The following is a 22,124-nucleotide window of genomic DNA, read 5'->3' on the forward strand; positions in this document are numbered from 1 at the left end:
AGAAAACATTATGGATCAATGTATATACCTGAAGTTTAGTCATAAGCATGTGATTTTTATTTTGATGCAGTAGTACAACCTGCAAATTTCTCTCAAATTCGTTCTGACATTCCCGAACTTGAGGAAGTAATCTCGTTTGTTTGTTGTGAATCTGATATGGTTAATGTTAATATTAACACATGGTGGATTGATTCTGGATCAACAATTCACATTTCGAATTCCTTGCAAAGGTTTGCAAAACCTAAAGAAGCCAGTGGGAAGTGAGCAAAGCATATTATCAGGAAACAAGATGGGCTCGCATGTGGAAGCTATGAGAACATGTTATTTAACTTTAAGTAGTGGTTTTGTTTTGGAGTTAGAAAAGACCTTTTATGTTCCAAGTTTTTCTAGAAACTTGATCTCAGTTTCAAGGCTTGTACCCTTTGGATATTCCTTAAACTTTTCAGAAAAATCTTTCAGTCTATTCTATAAATCTGATTATGTTGGGAATGGTATTTTGTCTAATGGTCTTTACTGCATTAATTTACAAAACAAAGTCACATATGATTCAACGCATGTTCACACTGGCACTATAAGATGTGTTATTAATGAAGATTCCTCTAAATTATGGCACCGGAGACTAGGTCATATCTCCATAGATAGAATTAAAAGATTGGTAAATGAAGGAACACTTAATACTCTAGATTTTACTGATCTTGAGACTTGTGTGGACTACATAAAGGAAAAGCAGACCAACAAGTCAAAGAAAGGTGCCAATAGGAGTTCAAACATATTAGAAATCATACATACTTACAGATTTTTCCATCTCACAGCACTAGGATTGTGGAATCAAGAAATGCAAAGTTTCTTGAAAATGACTTGATCAGTGGGAGCGATCAAATCAGAAACGTAGTTTCTGAGAAAGATCATTCAGAATCTCAACTTTCCACTTCAAGTGAAAGATTGGTTATTGTTCATAGCACCCCTCAAGTACAAACTGGTGTTGAATAACCAATTGTTGAAGTTCCACAAGCTGTTGACGATATTCCGGTAGATCAAGGAGTTCAAGAGTTGCCAAGAACTTTTGAACAACAAGTTGAACCACATACTTCTCAGGAAGATGATGGTACAACATTAAGAAGATCTACTAGACCTGACATTGCATTTGTTGTGGGAATGTTGGGACGATATCAGAGTGATCCAGGTTTAGACCACTGGAGAGCTGCAAAGAAAGTAATGAGGTACCTTCAAGGGACCAAAGACTACATGCTTATGTATATCCTGTTTGAGGCTGCTTTACATGGTGTATGGCTTAAGAATTTCATTTCTGGGCTTAGAATTATGGATTCTATCTCTAAGCCATTGAGAATATATTGTGATAATTCAGCTGCTGGTTTTATGGCTAAAAAAGTGGGAGTCGAAATAAACACATCGACATTAAGTTTTTAGCTATAAGGGAACGTGTTAAAGAAAATAAAGTGGTCATTGAGCACGTCAGCACTGAGTTAATGATCACTGATCCTTTGACTAAGGGCATGCCACCGTTTAAATTCAAGGATCATGTATTGAATATGGGACTTGGTTCCATTATGCAGTTTTTCATTGTATGGACAATGTTAATGAAATTCTTAATTATTGTGATGTTTTTTCTCATATTTATGTGCACCTTAAGTTGATTTGAGAAAATTCATTTAAGAAGGACCAAGAATAAACATAGGGTTTATTCATTAAGATATAGTTGCCACATAAATTATAATAAGAATAAATGCATAGTAATACAATGAAGATAATACTCGTCATAAGAGGACTTATCGCCATGATTCATGTATCTATTACTTAATAAAGATTGTCAATGGTTTTTAAGTTGAGACATTAAGTTTGGAAGTATGGACAAAGTGGGAGAATGTTAAGCTCCATTAATTTTACACAAAAGCTACCTTGATTTATGAAGTTGCAGCTTTTCTTAACTTATGGAAACCAACTGCAGTAGTTTCCTTAAGTTAAGAAAATCAACTGCAATTACTAAATTTATAATTAGGAGCTACTAAAGTGGTCCATTACTTTGATCTCATCTCTACCTTGATTTGTGGTTTTTCTAACACATAGCATTTAGAAGCTTGATGGAAGCTTAGCTATATGTTCATCTGTTGGTCCCCAAGCTCATATCTCAACCCCCTTCAGTTCTACACCATCTAGCTGAGATAGCAAAGCTCGGAAGTGCCTTTAGTTTTTTGTGTTCTTTTTATTTTGCTTGGATTGAAGCTGGAGTGCTGCAGAAGAAGCTTGTGGACTGTGGCCTGCATCAATACATCACCAATGGCTGGAGGTAACTCGTATCCCTGGGCATTAAGATTTAATGATTCTTTTCAGTTATTCCACATATAAAAGAATCGTTGTTGAAAATGAAGAATTTCTTACACAATGTTGGAATCATGTGTCACCAACAAACTGCCAAACGTGCCTAGCTGCTGGTCGGTCGATTTTATCCGATCCGGGCGAGGGATGCAAAACTGGATGTCTTGGAGCATGCTACTTAAGTATGTACTGCATGTTGGTTTACAACGTTTACAGCTTTTTTAATACTTCCATCATGCCGTCACCGCCACCACCAAAGGAAAGTCCTCCAGTATCCGGTATCTTCTTTCGCACAGTGATTTAAAATGTATTTTCTCTGTTTGTTTTTTCTATGTGGCGATTGGATCAGAAGATAGATGATGTTTCGTCTGAACACATTTATGGCAATTGAAATTTATTCTCACTGAAATATGTATTTTCTTTTCCATAATAGAAAGAAGTTTTTTACTCTTGAAAAAAAGTGGTATGGTGTTTTTGTTCATTTCCTAAAATAAAAAAACCATTTTACGGAGCCTTAATATGTACTTTCTTTTCCATAATAGAAAGAAGTTTTTTTCTCTGAGAAAAAGTGGTACGGTGATTTTGTTCATTTCCTAAAATAAAAAAACCAATTTACGAAGCCTTAATGTGTGAATTTGCAGGGATAATTGTGGGCATTCTAGCTGCTACGGTGGGATTAGTTACATTCATAAGCCTTTGGAAGTGGAAATTTTTCTGTCGTCGAATGCCTTGGGAACACATTTCCCGAACCGGAGGTTCTGGAATTGCTAAACCACTAGTGTGCGCTTGATATACTAGTGTCTTGTGAACTTATCAACTATTTCTTTACCGCAAAATAAATAGATGCATTGTTAATGTTTTCTCAGGGGAAGGACGAGAAATTGACTTATCGCCTACTATAGCTCATCGGAACTTATATTCAACTACGACATACTGAAAAACGTTGCGTCCAATTTTAATGAGGAAGACAAGCTTGGCGAGGGAGGTTTTGGATCCGTATTTAAAGTGAGAGCTTAATATCATTGCTTTATGTCAAATTAGATATTTGGAATCTGCAGGTTCCATGAAAAATAGAATTAATTATTAAGTTCATTGATCTGCTGTAGGGGGTTCTACCTGATGCAAGAGAGGTTGCAATCAAACGGTTGAACCTAGATTCAAGGTAAGGAGACACTGAATTTCTGAATGAAGCCAACCTTATCAGTGGTGTTCAGCACAGGAATTTAGTGAAATTGCTTGGCTGCTCCGTTAAAAGCTCATAAAGGCTACTGGTATATGAATACCTCGAGAACGACAGTCTCGACAACATTATTTTCGGTAGCTTCTCCCTCTTTAAATACTTAATTGTAAGATTTTTGAGATACACAGATCTAGATCTGCAAAACAATAAACAAGCTTGCAAGAGAAGGAAGGAAGCGAGCAAGAATTGAGAAAAGAATAAAAGATTGATTCTACAATATTAGTTTTAGAATAAAAAAATAAAAGAAACTAAGTTAAGCTTAGTTGTACATGCAATAAGTAAAGCTAACTAAAGCTAAGTGTGATTTATCTTATGTTAATGTGTACATGTGCCACATGCAAGCAATAAGTTAACTGGAGCTAATCTAGGTGCATGTACACCAACACAGCTAGTCTAAGTGCATGTACACCAACACCCCCCTTAAGCATAACTTAGGTGAGTGTGATGCAAAATGAATGAGTCCCGGCAACACGGCCATTTTAGGTACCCATATACAATGCATAAAAAGGAGGAAAGAGGGAAAACCCAGTCGGAAGAAAACCCCCCCTCAAAATATAATGCAAAATTAGAGAAAAGACAACTGCTAGGCAGTTGTGTCCTTCACCCCGAGAGGATCTCGCAGGAATCGAAACTTCTGCTCAGTGAAAGTCTTGGTGAAGATGTCAGCAATCTGCTCGGAACTAGGACAGTACTGAAGATCGATGATCCCATCATGAATGAGTTCTCTAATGAAGTGCATGTGGATCTCGATGTGTTTGGTACGCTGTCGTTGCACTGGATCTCTGCAAAACTTTAGCGTACTTTGATTATCGCACCAGATCACAGTTGGATGATGGACACTAATCCCAAGCTCAGATAGGAAATGTTGTAGCCAAATTGCCTGAATAGTGGCATTGACTGCTCCTCTATACTCAGCCTCTGTTGATGATAAAGCAATGGCAACCTGCTTCTTACTTGACCAACAAATTGGGCCGGATCCCAAACTAAGTACATAACCGAAAGTAGACTTGCGATCAATGGTGTCGCCAGCCCAGTCTGAATCTGTGAACCCGATGAGATTCAAAGAAAAATTGGCTGCATAATGAATCCCATAGGTGATTGTCCCCTGGACATATCGAAGGATGCGCTTTGCAGCATTCCAGTGTAACTCATGTGGCTCTTGCATGTATCTGGAAACTGCTCCGACAGCATAGGAGAGATCAGGATGGGAGTGAGTGAAATAAAGAATACTCCCCAGAAATTGACAATATAATGTGCAATCAACCAACGGTGTGTCCTTTCCATTCTCAAGCTTTATCCCTTATAAGAAAGGTGTGGTTGTTGGCTTGCAGTCACTCATGTGAGATCGTGCCAAAAGATATCTAACATACTTTGGTTGAGAAATCGTAATGCTAGAACTATTATGATTAATCTCTAGTCCAAGGAAAAAATTTAGCAAGCCCATGTCTGTCATAGAAAACCACTTATGCAATGCAGTTTTGATGTTAGTAATGACAGAAGCTGAACTACCCATTATCAAAAGATCATCTACGTAGAGTAATATGATCAACAAGGAGTCAATTTTCTTCAAAAAATAAACATTGGAATCAGATTTACAGCGTACAAAATTTTAAGATAACAAATAAGAATCCATATTTGCATACCATGCTCTAGGTGCCTGCTTGAGGCCATAGAGAGACTTCTTTAGTTTGCATACCAGAGATGAATTCTGCATGTATCCCGGTGGCTGCTCCATGTAGATATCCTCCTCGAGATCACCATGAAGAAAAGTATTCTTCACATCCATATGATGCACCTCCCATCCTCTTGCTGCTGCAATGGAGAAAGCTAGCCGAATGGAATCCATTTTTGCCACTGGAGCAAAAGTCTCATCATAGTCAACACCATGTACTTGCTGAAAACCTTTTGCTACCAATCGTGCCTTATATCGACTAACTTGGCCATTTGATGCTTTCTTGGTCCAGTAAACCCACTTGCATCTCACAAGTTTGCGATTTGAAGGTAGCGGAACCAAATCCCAAGTCTGGTTCTCAATGAGAGAGTTATATTCCTCATCCATGGTGGCTTCCCATTCAGGATGCCCATTTGCTTCTGCATAAGTTTGTGGATCAGATCCATGCATCATATAAGCATGCATGGGCATGGATGGCTCCATAGCTAAGAGTGCTTGCGGATCCTCCTCAAACAGAGGGATAGAGACAGGATCATCAAGGATATCACTCATGCTGCGCCATTTTTGTGTTGAAAGTGGTCGAGAATCTTCTGAACTACATGCAGAAGTATGATCTCGATGTTCAACAACTGGTGGTCTAACAGGGGTCACAGGAAAAGACTCATCTTCATCATAATGCTGGTCTGAAGTTTCATCTGCATACTCATCAATGAGTGGTGATGAAAATTTGGTAACAAGTTCATGTACTGGTGCATGCGAAATATCTTCGTCAAACTTTATACTCCTTTCAATAAAGAGCTCTTCAATGTGAATATCAAGCAATCTGTACCCTTTGACTTCATCAGAATATCCAACAAACATGCATGCTTTGCTTTGAGGTTCCAAAGCCTTTCTCTTCTCTGGAGGAATGCGGGCCCATGCTCGAGATCCAAAAATGCGAAAATGACTAACTTCATGTTGCATGCCAGTCCAAGCCTCAAAAGGTGTTTTTCCAGTAACAGATTTATGAGGAGATCTGTTATGGATGTATGAGGCACAATTAATAGCTGCGGCCCACAATTTCGACGGAAGAGTTCTTGCATGCAACATGCAATTAGCCATCTCTTTCAAAGATCGATTTTTCCTTTCAGCCACGCCATTTTGCTGTGGAGTGTAAGGAACTGTATGCTGCAACTGTATGCCTGCTTCATCACAAAGATTCTTGATATCTTTGTTGACATATTCCGTCCCATTATCTGTGCGTAGTATTTTGATGCGTTTTCTAGACTAATTTTCCACATGCGCTTTGAAAATCTTGAGATGTTGAAAAACTTCAGACTTGGGTTTCAAGAAGTAAACCCAAGTGAATCTCGTGTAATAATCTATAAATGACAACACATATCTTGCTTTGCTCATTGAAAGCACCAGAAATGGACCCATGAAATCACTGTGTACAAGTTCCAAAGGTGAAGAGGCTCTCCATGCATGCCCCTTCTCGAATTTTTCTTATGGATGCTTTCCAAGAGCACATCCATTACAAACACCATCTGAAAATTCAATGGTTGGCAATCCTTTGACCATCCCTTGCTTACTAAGCTATTGCATATATCTGAAATTCAAGTGCCCAAATCTCTCATGCCAAATCATACTTTCTTCATTTGCATGCGTAAGTAGCAAAATAGAATATGATTGAGGAACAAAATCAGAAAATGTATACAGACGAGATTGATCATTTACCTTGCCAGATGCAATCTTCAAATTGGTTTGCATGTCATAAATGCTCACGGAATCTGGGGTAAATTCCACTTTCCTTCCGCTGCCTGTGTGTCATCTGATACACTGAGAGAAGATTCACAGAAAGCCTTGGAATATGCAAGACATTTTCAAAACTTCCATCTTCGAATTGCACTCTTCCTTGTCCAGTTGTTGCAACTGCAGAATTATCCCCCATGAGAATGGGAGGACCTGAGTATGCATGGAGAGAAGAAAAGGATTCCTTTGAAGAAGCCATATGATGTGAATCGATGATCCATTCTTGTGGTGCAGAATGAAGAGAAATCAAAGCATGCCCGTTACCTCTTGGATCTGGTGCTTTTTCTCCAGACTTCTTCTTGGCATTCTCAGGAATGTGGTCTCCAAGATTGTGCTGTTGGAGTGTCTGCGCCATAAGATCTATAGTCTTCTTCATGCATGCAGATTCAGGATGAAAACCATGGTGGAAATAATTGCACATTGATTGCCCTTTCGTTCCTTTCCTTTCCTTTGTGCCAGATTATCCATCAGGGGGTTTGGGATGTCCTCCCTTTCTTGGATCAGGATCCTTCTTCCCTTTTCCTTTCTGATGGTCTTTGGAATTTGCCTTTCCTTTTGCATGCACAGTAAGTGCATGCGCTTTGGAATTTTTAAGTGTGCCCATTTTGATGAGATTATCTTGCTTATGCATCAAAGACTGAATAAAAGAATCCAGTGAGGGCATCTTCCAAGCTGCATCAGTTGTAGATCTGACTGTGTGGAATGTAGAGACGAATACTGCATACTCTGGACCAAGTTTTGATAAAATGGAAAGAATCAACTGATTTTCTTGCTTGGATTTGTCAATCCCGCATCCTTTCAGCTGAACCAACAAGGCTTTATACCTTGTGAAAAAATCTTGAATGTTCTCAAAGTTTCTCGGATCTAATGAGTTTAACTCATTTTCGAGAATGTGACCTTGCATTTCATCCTGTTTTCCAAACAATCCTTCCAAAATTTTCCATACTTCATTTGGAGTTGAACATGATTCAACATGAAATAGCAGTTTCAGAGAAATAGATAAACATAGGATGCCGAAGGCCTCATCCATGCGATTGAAATATCTTGTTTTCTCCATTGCCGATGTTGGTTCAACTTTTGTTTCCATGGTTATTCGAAATAAGCCTCTACTTCTGAGATGAAGTTGAATCTTTGGCTTCCATTCGAAATAATTATATGGAGTGAGAATTGCCGATTGTGGAAACTCCAATTTAGACTCCATTCTTTGTTGTTGCTTCAATCTTCTGAACCTGCAAATAAAATTGCTTGTGCACTGATTACAAATCCATGTGCTCTGATACCATGTAAGATTTTTGAGATACACAGATCTAGATCTGCAAAACAATAAACAAGCTTGCAAGAGAAGGAAGGAAGCGAGAAAGAATTGAGAAAAGAATAAAAAATTGATTCTACAATATTAGTTTTAGAATAAAAAAATAAAAGAAACTAAGTTAAGCTTAGTTGTACATGCAATAAGTAAAGCTAACTAAAGCTAAGTGTGTTTTATCTTATGTTAATGTGTACATGTGCCACATGCAAGCAATAAGTTAACTGGAGCTAATCTAGGTGCATGTACACCAACACAGCTAGTCTAACTGCATGTACACCAACATTAATCCCTTCATGGACCTTGGATTTGTTCAAGTTTTTTAATATGGCTTGCCAATGGGTTTACTTCCTGTTATGCAATCATTGCAGATAGAACAAAACGCCATTTACTTGACTGGAGCGGTAGGTATGAAATCATAGTTGGAACAACACGTGGTCTGGCCTATCTTCATGAGGAATTTGACATTCGGATCATCCATAGAGATATTAAAGCAAGCAATATTTTACTTGATAAGAAAATACAAACCCAAAATAGCAGATTTTGGTTTAGCCAAACTCTTTGGAGAAGATCAGAGCCACGTTAGCACTAGAATTGCTAGAACTTGTAAGAATTCTCTTTACATGTGAATGTCTTGATGTCCCCAACTTTATTTAATGAATTGCAGGATATGAACAAACTACAATTCACATATTTGAGGAAGCATCGTATAATTTTAATTTTAAAAGGGTTAAGATATGTTGATTTCATTATACATGGCATTATGCAGTGGTTACATGGCGCCTGAGTACGCCTTGTCCGGACAGCTGACAGAAAAAGCGGATGTATTCAGTTTTGGAGTACTTGTTCTTGAGATTATCAGCGGAAGAAAGAATCAAAGTTTGCCTCAACACATGGTGTTTCTCCCGGAAGAAGTATGGCTAATGTGGATCTAATATAGTATAAATTTCCCGTATGAAATATGATTCTTACTCACTAATGTTTTATGATTTGTGGATATTGTTCAATTATCAGACATGGAGACTGTATAAGGAAGAGAGAGCATTAGAGGTTATGGATCCCACATTGGAGGGCAAATATTCGTGTGAGGAGCGATGAGAGTGATTAAAATTGGTCTTCTGTGCACTCAAGGAGCTGCAACGTTGCGGCCTTCAATGTCGCTGGTAGTGTCCATGCTAACCAGTGAGCGAGAACATCTTTCCTCACCGACAAGACCTGTTTACATAGATGTGGAGAATTTGATCGAATCTCACCAACTGCAACGTTCTACAGTTCTTGATTCTGACAAAGCATCTAGCAGTACAACAATTTCTTCTGACACACATTCCGATATCCATTCTGCAACTGCTGCTCCTGCAGCTTTTGATCCTGACAGAGCATCTCGCAGTACAGCAATTTCTTCTTCTAACACACATTCTGATATCCATTCTGCAACTCCTCATCCTTCGTCATGTTGGAAGAATCACCGCACCTCTATAGAATCCATAATTTCCACCTTAGGGATCCTAGTTACTGGCTTGTAATGTTTACCAACACTTGCGGGTTTTGGTGTAACAACAAACCTCCACATGGTATTAGAGCTTGGACCCAGGTTCGATTCCCCCAAGTTGTGTTTGAGGGGGGCTGTTGGAAGAATCACCGCACCTCTATAGAATCCGTAATTTCCACCCTGGGGATCCTAGTTACTGGCTTGTAATGTTTACCAACACCTGCGGGTTTTGGTGTAACGGCAAACCCCCACACCTCAAGAGCCTAGGTGAAAATCAGCCAATGTTTAGGTGATAAATTTTTTATTTGTCCACGAGCAATGAGTATGATTATTATTGCTGCGATCCATAAATGACATAATCAAATTGTTCGTTATTGAAAGAAGATTAGGCGTAGATAGGATTTGTAATGGGAAATGGGGGATTTTCATCGCATAACGATTAAGCTCGCTTTTTGCTTATTTCCATCTATGGAGAAAGGCAAAAGAAAAAGGAAAAACCTTAATTAATAAAATATAATTAAAATACTATTCAAGATTATATTATTTTCATTTATTAGCATTATTTCTTTTAGATGACTCGTGCTATCATCTGCGACTAGTCCTCAGACGATTAAGTGCTTCAAGCTCTGCAGTTAAAAACTCTTTAAATTGTTTACTTTGGAATGGACTATAGATTTCTGTTTAAAAATAATATCTATACATATCCCACATCATTTCATCTTGCAAAGATATCATAAATTAGAATAAAAGTTGTAACCATCTGTCACGACTGTAAGGTATTATTCTTTCAATCCATTAACGTCATCAAAATGAAAATATTATTTTTTATTTTTTCATAAAATAAAATTTTACTATTAAAAGCTAAAAATATCTCATTTCAATTTAGAGAGAGATTCTTCGGCGAAAATCACATGGAAAATCATTTGTCGACGCGTTTCAAACCAACAAGTGTGGTTCATCATCAGGACAAGTTGAAGAAACAGAACCAGCTGAGCGAGTTAAATAGGCAGAGCAGAGACTCCTGACCAACGACTAGTTTGACTCAAGAATCGGGGTCAAAAATACTTTATTAGTTTAGTTAGCAGAATTAGGACCAAAATATAAATAGAAGGGTAATTTAGTTAACAAATATTAATAAAAATTAGTTAAATAATGGACCTTAAATATAAAACAATATTATTTAAAATATTAAAATTATAAAATAATAAAAGAACTAACAAAGGTCAAAGGGGGGAAGGCTAGTTAAAATTATTCAAGTAAATAAAAATAAATTAAAAATTAAAAATTGTAAAATACTAAAAAACAAGGATAGGTTAGAAAAATAATAAAATAAATAAATGGATAAATTAAATTAGAAAATAAAAATAAAAATAAATTGGTTAAAAAACATAAAAATAATAATAGTAAATAAAAATAATAAAGAAAAAATAAAAATAAAATAAAATAAACAAATCAAAATTAAAAATTATGGAAGAATTAACGAATAAATAAGAATAACATAAATAGGTTAGTTAGAAAAATTAGTTAAAAAGTCTGAATAAATAAATAAAGGAGGGTAGGTTAGTTAAATAAATAAATAAATACAGAATAAAAATAATAAAATTAGTTAAAAAGACAAAAATCAGTTAAAATAATAATAATAATAATAGTAAATAAAACTAATAAAGATAAAAATAAAATAATCAAACCAGAAGTAAAAGCCTATAAATAATATTTAAAAATTATCGAAAAATTAATGGAAGAAAAAAATGATAAGTAATGAATAAATGAAAAAATAAAAAGAATAAAACAAAAAGGCTAGTTAGAAAAATTAGTAAAAGGTCAGAAAAAATGAATAAACTAAAGACAAAACAAAATATAAGAGGGTAGGTTAGTTAAAAAATTAATAACCGAACAGATAGAATAAGAATAAAAATAATAAAATTAGTTAAAGGACTCAAACAATAAAGGTGATAATAGAATGAATCAACAAAAGTAGATCCATAACTCAGTAAAAATAAAAAGGTAATACTAGATAAATAATAAAAATAATAATAAAAGTAAATAGATAGAAAGAAATAAACCCTAAAGAAGAGGGCGGAAACCAACTAGGAGGAGAGAGCAGGGACCCAACATCTACTGACTTTCCAGCCATCGTCCCTATTAAGATTGCAAGGTCTTTTTTCAATTTCAAGCGCTTCCCTAAATTTACGATGATGGAAATGCGAAACCCTAGCAATAACGCTAGCCTCCTCAATGCAAACATGATGATTGGTTTTCTCAGCATGTTCAGGTAAAGCGGAGGACTTGGCTCTGCGATGCTTAAGGTCTGCAGCGTGCTCACTAATCCTTTGATTAATAGAGCGACCAGTCTCTCCAATATAGGGGGTCCCACAGGAACAAGGGATCAAATAAACACCTTTCATATCCTTAGGGTCGATAGGATCCTTAACAGATCTTAGGGACCCACGAATGGTATTCAGGGGCCTGAAGGTCACAGGGATACTATGATTCCGGAGAATCCTCCCAATCCTATCAGTAGTCCCCTGAACATACGGAAGAAGGACACCTGGGACTCATTCCTTTGGTTCCCTTTTATTCAAAGAATTCTTGGAAGCCTTAAGGAAAGCCCTATGACCCAAGTGTCTACTATAGCCATTCTCAACAAAGACATCAAGCAGATGGGATTTTTCATCCCCGAAACTCTTTTTGTCGGAGATTCTAAGGGCCCGAGTAGCAAGGGTATTGAGGACACCCATCTTTTGAGCCGGGAAATGGTGGGAATTAGCATGAAGATACTGCTCCGTATGAGTTTTCTTACGAAAAACCCGATGGGCGAGGGAACCATCACTATTCTTAGAAATAAGAATATCAAGGAAAGGAAGGCATCCATCAACTTCTTGCTCCTTAGTGAACTTAATGGCTGAGGACTGGTTGTTGAGATGATCAAAGAAGAGATCAAGCTCAACCTGCCCATGAGGCCATATGACATTGGTGTCGTCCACATACCTTCTCCACAGCTTAGGCAAGAGCCGAGAAGAGCTAAGAGCCTTGGATTCAAAATTTTCCATAAAAAGATTAGCAACAATAGGGGAAAGGGGGGAGCCCATCGCAACCCCACAGGTTTGCTCAAAGAACTCTCCTTCAAAACTGAAAAAGGTTGAAGTGAGACAAATCTCAACCAACTTAGCCGTGTCAGGATCTGCTAGGCGATGGATCACCTCCATGGCTTCATTAATAGGGATGCAAGTGAACAAGGAGAAAACATCAAAACTAACAAGAATGTCCCCAGGATCAAGCTTAATGCCCTTGAATTCTTCAATAAATGAAGCAGAGTCTTTCACAAAGGACTCTATTCGACCAACCAAGGGTTTAAGCTTTAACGCAAGAAACTTCGCCAGAAGGTAGGTAGGACCTCCAATGGTGTTGACGATGGGCCTCAAGGGGGCACCTTCCTTGTGAATCTTGGGGAGAACATAGATTCTAGGAGTAATAGGGTTGCTTTCAATGAGCTTATGGTGCAAGGAACTTAAAGAGCCAATGGATTTAATGGCCAAGGCCACATTTCTTGCAACCTTCTTCAAAGGATTTTTTAAAAGCTGCTTGTAGCTACCACTATTATGAAAATGATCCAACATCTTGCTACGGTAATCAACCCTATTAAGAATGACAGCAGCACCTCCTTTGTCTGCTTTAAGAACAACGATATCTTTGTTCTGGTTCAAGGATCTGAGAGCTAAAAATTCATCCTTGCTAAGGTTACTCTTAGGCAGCCTAGCCTTTCTTAAGGCAACAGCACAATCCTGCCTAATCGTATCCTTGATCCTATCAGGTAAACCCCTGATTCCAAACTCAATATCGCAAATAATATCTTCAACTGGAATCTTTCTAGGGGCCAAGGCAAAATTTAAACCTTTACCCAGAACCTTAAACACCGAGGGGGGAAATTCGAAACTAGAAAGATTAATAACCCTTTTAGAAGAAAGGTTGAAAGAACAAGGAGACACCTTATTCTTATTAAAATTCGAGTTAGAAAAGAATTTGTTACTAACCTTCCCCCCTTTGACCTTTGTTAGTTCTTTTATTATTTTATAATTTTAATATTTTAAATAATATTATTTTATATTTAAGGTCCATTATTTAACTAATTTTTATTAATATTTGTTAGCTAAATTACCCTTCTATTTATATTTTGGTCCTAATTCTGCTAACTAAACTAATAAAGTATTTTTGACCCCGATTCTTGAGTCAAACTAGCCGTTGGTCAGGAGTCTCTGCTCTGCCTATTTAACTCGCTCAGCTGGTTCTGTTTCTTCAACTTGTCCTGATGATGAACCACATTTGTTAGTTCGAAACGCGTCGAAAAATGATTTTCCATGTGATTTTCGCCGAAGAATCTCTCTCTAAATTGATATGGATCACAAAAGCCTGAACTCTAATATCTCATTTCAACTTTGAAACCCACACGCCTGCTTGTTCAAAATGATGAACCTTGGTTTCAATGGCTTTTTCATGTAGGGATTCAATTGTTGAAATCAAATGATATTTTATTTGTCACGCGTTTCGAACTGAGTGTGGTTCATCGTCACCACACTGGTTGGTTGCGTCGACAAATGAAATATCATGTGATTTACGCCAAAAAATCTCTTGTAAAATTAAAAATATATTTTTTATTTTTTATAAAATAAAATTTTATTATTAAAACTTTAATTTTAACTTCAAAATTATATTATTAATATATGAAATTTAAATTGAGAAAATTTATACATAATTATATATTAAAATCTTTTAGTATTTATTTAATTTAATTCTATTTAATGGATACTCAAGTTTTTTATTCTCACTCGAGGTTAACCACCACCACCACCACCACCACCACCATCATCATCATCATCATCATCATCATCATCATCATTATATATATATATATATATATATATATATATATATATATATATATAACATTGAGTTTAATTTTAATTTGTATATTTAGATTTTTAGATTTTTAATAATTTGTTAATATAGTTATTTATATATATCAACTTACTTTTAATTCATTTTTATTAATTATTTTCTTTATTTTTTTTTATATTTATGACTGTTACATTAATTTTTAACTAAAAATTATTATATTAATTTTTATTTTTTATTTTTATATTCCAATCATTTAGGATCAATTTTCTCTTTATATTTTCATTATTTGTTTTTATGTTGGGAACAAATTCTCCATCTTAGTCATTATGATGAGTGGTTCTAAAGGCGTCTAGTCAATAACTTGAATGTGATTTTTGGGGGAAAGGCTTTCTTGAGTAAAATATGAATCACACACCAGCACACACATATATAAATATATACAATTTTAAACAAATCTCAATTTTAATAGTAAATTACATATTTTTTTATTGAATATTCGCTCACGCTCTATGTATAACTTTTCAAACCAAGCTAGTCACCTATAATACTATAAATAGACATAGTATTTGAATCCTTAAAAAATACCCTTTTTTATTTTTAATATTTGTGTGAATATTATATAATTTGAAATTTTATAATTATTATATGATTGAATGAAAGAAACTTTTTCATTTTTTTTAATTATACCATTTTGAATCTAGAAATTAATTAGCTGGAGTAATCTCGACAAGGCCCAATATCAAACCTAGCCACTTCCACTATAACAACATGATTATATCTAACAACGAGTAAGTGCAATATAGCAAGAGCTAAGACTTCTCTATGGAGGAGGAGCCTACAAGAATTTATGAGTTAGCAGGAGTCAATATTTCTCAAAGGTGGCAGGGGGGCGCTACAGGAATTTATGACTTAAAAAGGGTCGAGACTTCTAAATGTTGAGGGAGCCTAGCCGTTGAGTGAAATCCCATAAGCCAAATATACCAAACCATTATCACTTAGAAAGAGGGGAAGTATAATCTTTGAGCCTTATCACAATGACTCAAAGATATCCAACCTTGGGATTTGAAACCACTTGGAGGGGATAACATCTCATTGTGACAACTACTCTTTGTCCCATGGGGAGATTGTTGGAAACCTTTGAGCACTATTGAGGTGGGGAGGTGAATCAGTAATGTGACTTATTACAAATTTTTTCCTTTTATTAGTTGTCAATTGAATCACACACTTGTTATTGCAACAACTCACAATATGTTAGTAGGATATGAGTACACAATAAACATGTAAAAATATACGAAACATATAATAAATGAAAACCATCAAAGCACAACCATAAAAACATCATCACACATGAGACACAAGATATCTGGTGGAAAACCCTTCATTGGGAAAAAAATCACCCTTACTACTATTGTGCTGCTCTGAATCATCTCACTCTCATCAGCCTAGAGACTCGATTCTACTGATCAAATCAGAAGACTATGTTCTCCACGGATCTACAAACTATCATCCGTTGAAAGCCACCACGATCAATCGATCCTCACCCACCTCCAATTGGACTATCCAACTACCATTGGATGGATAAATTGTTATGTTCGCTAAAAATTCACAATCACAGCTCCACATCCATGAAGTCACTGCTCCTTTACTCTATACGGGCCTCCTTTCATCTATTTTCAAACTAGATCGCAAGACTTTCTTCTCAACTCGATTCATATCTGTAATACACACTCTGCAGTAAGATAATCTCATCAAGTCAATCAAATATAATACCACAAATATGTTATCTAGAAAAATAATGGCCACAACAAATCTTCAATATCATCACCAATAATAATATCAAACCCTCACATCATAATATAATTGTTGCATATTACAATTAGAAACATACAACACAATGGCTATGTGTCAAATGCAATAACATCTCTTGCAAAAGAAATGTGAGAATCACCAACAAAATATACTCCAACAACATACAAAAAACTCTCCAAACAATATCTACTCTAGTAGCATGAAATTTGATCTATTTTGTAACATGATTCAACTCTTCTCATTGTGCAGCCATTAACACTCATACACTGAAGCATCTATTCTCTCTAATAGATCTGAAACATAATCACTATATGTAGCCTTCTCTTTCACACATACACTCAACATCATCAACCACTAAGCTCCAAAATGAAGAAAATAAAACGTGTAGGGTGAAATTGAGCTTGGCGCTAGGATCAAGGGTGAAAAAATTGGACCAAGTCAATCCACTAACCTCACTACTTGTGCACTACACGAGTTCCCATCATTGAAGGACCTTTTCAACCTATTTCTGACCTTAACTAATCAATTTAGGAGCTTTTGTGAATTACCTAGCTGAATTTTTCCCGATTTGTGTGAGGAATGCAGAGAAATTTACTTTCATGGCATATACACTACTTTCCTTCATAAAGCCTATGTATACAGTTGTTTCCTTCACAAGACCTATGTATGCCTCTCAAAACTGAGTTTTCTCAAGAGTTTTACAACCTTGATCTTGCTTTTGATCAACTCCAAACTTCCAAGACTTGTTTATCTACTTGGGGGGGCGCGGGCATCTCATAACATTGTAGAACCTCTAAAAACCCATGAAAAGTCTATGATAACCATAAAAAAATTAGCCCAAGTGTCATTTCCTCGTTGACCTAAAAGGCCAACAAACATAGGTTGGCAAGACTGCGAACAAATCCTCCACTCTTCAACAAACATCTGCACACGTTGCAACACCTATGACAGACCTGCAATACATTGTAGCACATCTCCATCATCATCATAAGGCCATCCCACTGCAACAAGTTATCAAGTCTTCCATCATCATATGATCAATATCAATTCCAAAACATGCCAACATAAACCTATTGCTCCATCAACAATCTACATCATGATAGGTTGACATAAGTGCATGACCTCATAGGGCTGACATCAATGCCAACATAGCCATCTCAATGCCAAGTCAACTGACTGCAAACCATGCTACAGTGAAGGCATCTAATAATTACCTAGACTACATAAGGTTGACATCAATGCCAACATAAGCTAGATGCCATCATGAACCAATGATAACATCACCTAGTTGGAGCCATGCACACCATAATGCCAACAATCTCCTCCTTTGGAATTGATGGAAAACACACACAACCTCCAAACCAATCTCCTCTATCACTCCCCCCTTGACATCCATGGCAAAGGGTCAACTCCATCTAATAATGCAGCAACATATGAAGCACAAATACTCGAGAAATTTATCTCTACATGGTTGAAAAATAATACATATAAGCCAACATCCATGCCTCTCATGTCAATAAAAACAAGTAGCATATATACCAATCATCATGCAGCGCAACATACCAACCAACAACCTCTAGCGGTAACAACAATATGCCAACATAAGGCAATCATACAAGCATTAATGAGCAGCAACAAATAATATGCAACAACATCCATAGGCAACATCGACCTCTCCGCTCATATAACGAGGTCAAAACCCAAAAAACATAACATAGCATGAGGAACATCATGAACATCTCCAAGCGAATCATAATGCCAACAATATATGGATGAAGAAAAAAGGAGAAAATAATCCTCCCCCTAAACACATGCCCTCTCCAAAACCAGCTCCAACCTACAACGAATTGTTTTCGTTGCAAATAATGATTATTTTCCACAAATAGAAGCACCATGTGCACATAGACTCCACATGACCATGAATGAATGACATATACATGATAAATACATGGTTGTAGTTGTGATATAAAACCTCATATATGACTCTCATACGACCATATCATAACCTCATGACTCATGACTAAATGACCCAAAGATAGATCCAATAAAAGTACATGGCTCCATGAACATTTTACATGAATTTTCAATGAATAACATGACTACTATGATCACCTCCTATGGAGTAATGTCTCAAATACATAACATATCGTGGTTGTTACAATGTCATTATCCCATACATGTGGCTGCAAAATGACTCCATAAGACTCCTCCAAAACATGCCTCATGATGACTCATCATACTGAGAACTAAACTCTTAGCCAACATAAAATGATGATACGATAGTTATTGCATGGTTGTAATAAACTACATATAACAACCCATACATGTTTGCTCCATGCCTGAAATCATCTATGTGTATCCTGTACCAAGTATCTTATTGCATGCATGGTTGTACAACCTTTCAACCAACTATCAGTAGAGATCAAAAACATATATATGGTTGAAAATTGTATTACTTTAACTCAGGAAACAGATGTAAAGAAGCTACAAATAACTAAGTGAAAATGATGGAGAAAAACATCAAATACCTCATGCAAACCTTATACCATGCACACCTCCCCTTGAGTTAAATATAACTCCAATAGACAAAATGATCCTGTGGACCTGAATCTACATGAGGATGGAATGAACTCATCATATGATGCTACAATACTCTATCAAATGGCCCCCATGAGGTTGTGCACCTCTCATGAACTCTACAGTCCTCTATAAGTATGTAGGGAATAATCATGGACTGCAGGAGGGATTCTCTTCACTACTTGAAGAGTTGTTGCTCATTCTTTCTCCACAGTGTCTTGGGCTACTTCTTTTCTTCCTTCATCTTCTCTTCTCTTCCTTCACTAGTTTTGTTCTAGGTCCTCTTTGTTTTTGTTGCTTTTGACGGTTTAACCTTGAGTAACGAGGAAGCAAGAAATCGCTTTCCATATGGAAAAAACTACGACATATATAACACTCCACATGGCCAAGAGGATCAAATATTCTTTTTCTCATGCCAAATCTAAACCTTGCATGACTTGAGTCTCTCCTCCAATGGTTAGACCTGCAATCTATTCCCTTATGGACAAACAGGTGATATGAGTGACAGTAACCATAAAAAGCATAATTATACATGTTGGCCAATATCCTTGGCTGCTTATATTGTTGCAACCTCTATTGATGTGATTTATACGTTCTACTCTAGAAATTAGCTACAACATGCCCAAACTTGTGATAAATGTAGCATTGTATTTCATGCATATATATATATATATATATATATATATATATATATATATATATATATATATATATATATATATATATATATATATATATATATATATATATATATATATATATATATATTATCAAAATTTGTTGCACACGTAATTCTCTAAAGGTTTGTGTGGAATGTGAGCACTCAAAGGGAGTCCAAGAGACCTTGGAATATGGAATCCAATAGTCACTCCAATGTATTATAAAATGTATATCATGCAAATAATATATGTATTCAATGCTTATTCTTTGTATTTGGTCTTCTCCATGGTGATATCTAACATGGTATCAAAGTTGCAGGGGTATTCTTGCCCTGCTCCAATTCGATCCATTTTTCCTGCCATCCTGGCCTATCATTTCTCTAAATGACAATTGATACCAATTCCACCAAGAAGAGAAATTGGTCTAAGATATGTGCATTGATTTGTAAACCAACATTTTCATCCATGTGAGTTTTCTCTTATACCATTATGAGTTACTTTTATATGCCCATTGTATTCGTAACCGTTTATCTATCCTTTTCGGGCTTGGAATCTCCTCAACGCTTTTTGCACTATTCTCTGGTGTTTTCTTGCACCCATGTTGCTTAGTTTTCTGAAAATTAATTCAAAGGTGGCCCCTATTAGCTATTTTGTTCTGGTAGACCCTTTGCTTGGTGCTCATCAAAACTTCGACCAATTTTGACCACCTCTCTTGAAAGGAGTGCTTTAGAATGTGAAAAATAAGAAAATGACTTCTCAACATTCTCCAGACCGTAACGGATCTTGAGATTCTTGGAATATCTCCCTCAATTCTTGAATAGGTGCAATTTCACCATTGTGCACTAAATATTAATTTGTCTTCTGCATATGGATTTACATGGAATCCTGATGGACCAATTAATCAAACACCTTCGTGAAATGAATTTGAGGGATAGATGTTGAAGGACAACCTGGTTTTTGAAGGATTGACATTGGAGGGAAAGCAAACATCTGACTTCCATCCTTACTCATTATTCATCTGAAACCCAGATTGAATTCGCATCGTCACTGCAAATTGTAGTTAATACTTTCACATCCTTTTAATGCCCAACATTACATTTATTACAATCGCATTGATGTCCTGAGTTTGTCTAGTGGGCATTATTATTTTGCTCATTTTTTATCTTTGAAGAAGAAAAATATTTTTATCCGAATGAAGCTTATCAATGTTGGGTTTCTCCCTCCACGCTTCCATAGACTGGTCTCAACACTTGTAGGTGCAGATGAAGGCCTCACTAACCCCTAATCAACAATTCACACATTACCATCCACTTTAATGTTATTGGAATTTGATTCATAAATTCCTCTCCAATCTACTTGCTTTATGGATGAAATGACTCCCAAAGTGCCATTACTGAAGAGAAGTCTTCATTGAATTCATTTCCTCAATTTTTCCTTCCACGTACAGCAGGAGGCCCTCAAAATATTTCCTATCTTCAATTCTTGATTTAACCAGTTCTCGACTAACATTAGCTACCTTAGATGTTTCCATAGAAACAACTTTTTCAACAATTGCAGCTTCTATCGATGGACTTGGCTCTAGAGCCTTCTTCCACTTAGTTTCATCAACTTTAGAAGTTACTTCTCATATCAAAGATTTCAATTTTGGAATAACTGCATTCTTGAACAATACACCGGCACCAGCACCAAAACTCGTTGCAATGAGAAATCCTACAACAATAATCATATGTGTATAGTGAAAACGGGTTGGTTGAACCAATGGTGTTTATGGTGTTGTAATTAGTGGAGCCATTGTATGCTGCAATGTTTGAACTAGGGGTCCACGTACTTTTGGGTGAGATAAAAAATAATTTCAATGCATTTTGAACCTGTTCTTCTCTCATGCGCTTTGAATTTATAAATAGCCAGTTACCATCCTTTTCCTTTGAAAGTTCTCCTTTTACATCTGGAACTCCTTCACCTTCCACCACTTTTGTAGACTCACTTGTATTTAGTACTTTTTCATCCACTTGACTGGACAGAGAATTTTTATTTGCCAACATTGTGGTTCTTGTAGCAAAGATCAAAACAATACTATGAGAAGGTTGTTTGAACGTATAACAACATTTATGTAGTTGGGTCTCCCACATTTGGAGGTTACTCTTCTTTGATTATTTGTGACCAAAGGTTTCTAGTGAAAATCCCAGAGAGTTTGTCGTTTGATGTTGCAGAACCATTGCAGTACACATGAAAAAAAAAAGTAGTGTGACTCTTGCGTACTTGAGAACATTGCGACTTACCTTCTACTATAGGCATTTCTTTTGTAACATTTTTTGCATTCATGAGATCTCAGAGTTGATCCTCTACAACTTATG

The 22,124-nt window shown here is 36.2% G+C and overlaps 1 long non-coding RNA gene and 1 pseudogene across 1 annotated transcript; one reads left to right on the forward strand and one right to left on the reverse strand.

The window, feature by feature from the left end:
* The first annotated feature begins 2,830 nt into the window (after positions 1-2,830).
* Positions 2,831-3,592, forward strand: LOC149256324 (uncharacterized). Its single transcript, XR_016266459.1, has 3 exons — positions 2,831-3,089; positions 3,201-3,339; positions 3,441-3,592. It is a non-coding gene; the product is annotated as an uncharacterized LOC149256324 (long non-coding RNA).
* Positions 3,593-9,469: 5,877 nt separating this feature from the next.
* LOC149256325 (peroxisomal membrane protein PEX14-like) lies at positions 9,470-21,812 on the reverse strand (annotated as a pseudogene).
* Positions 21,813-22,124: the final 312 nt, after the last annotated feature.

Source organism: Pinus tabuliformis, chromosome 7, assembly GCF_031772625.1.
Source record: "Pinus tabuliformis cultivar Carrire ecotype Pingquan chromosome 7, CPIR1, whole genome shotgun sequence".
In the NCBI taxonomy this organism is placed as follows: domain Eukaryota; kingdom Viridiplantae; phylum Streptophyta; class Pinopsida; order Pinales; family Pinaceae; genus Pinus; species Pinus tabuliformis.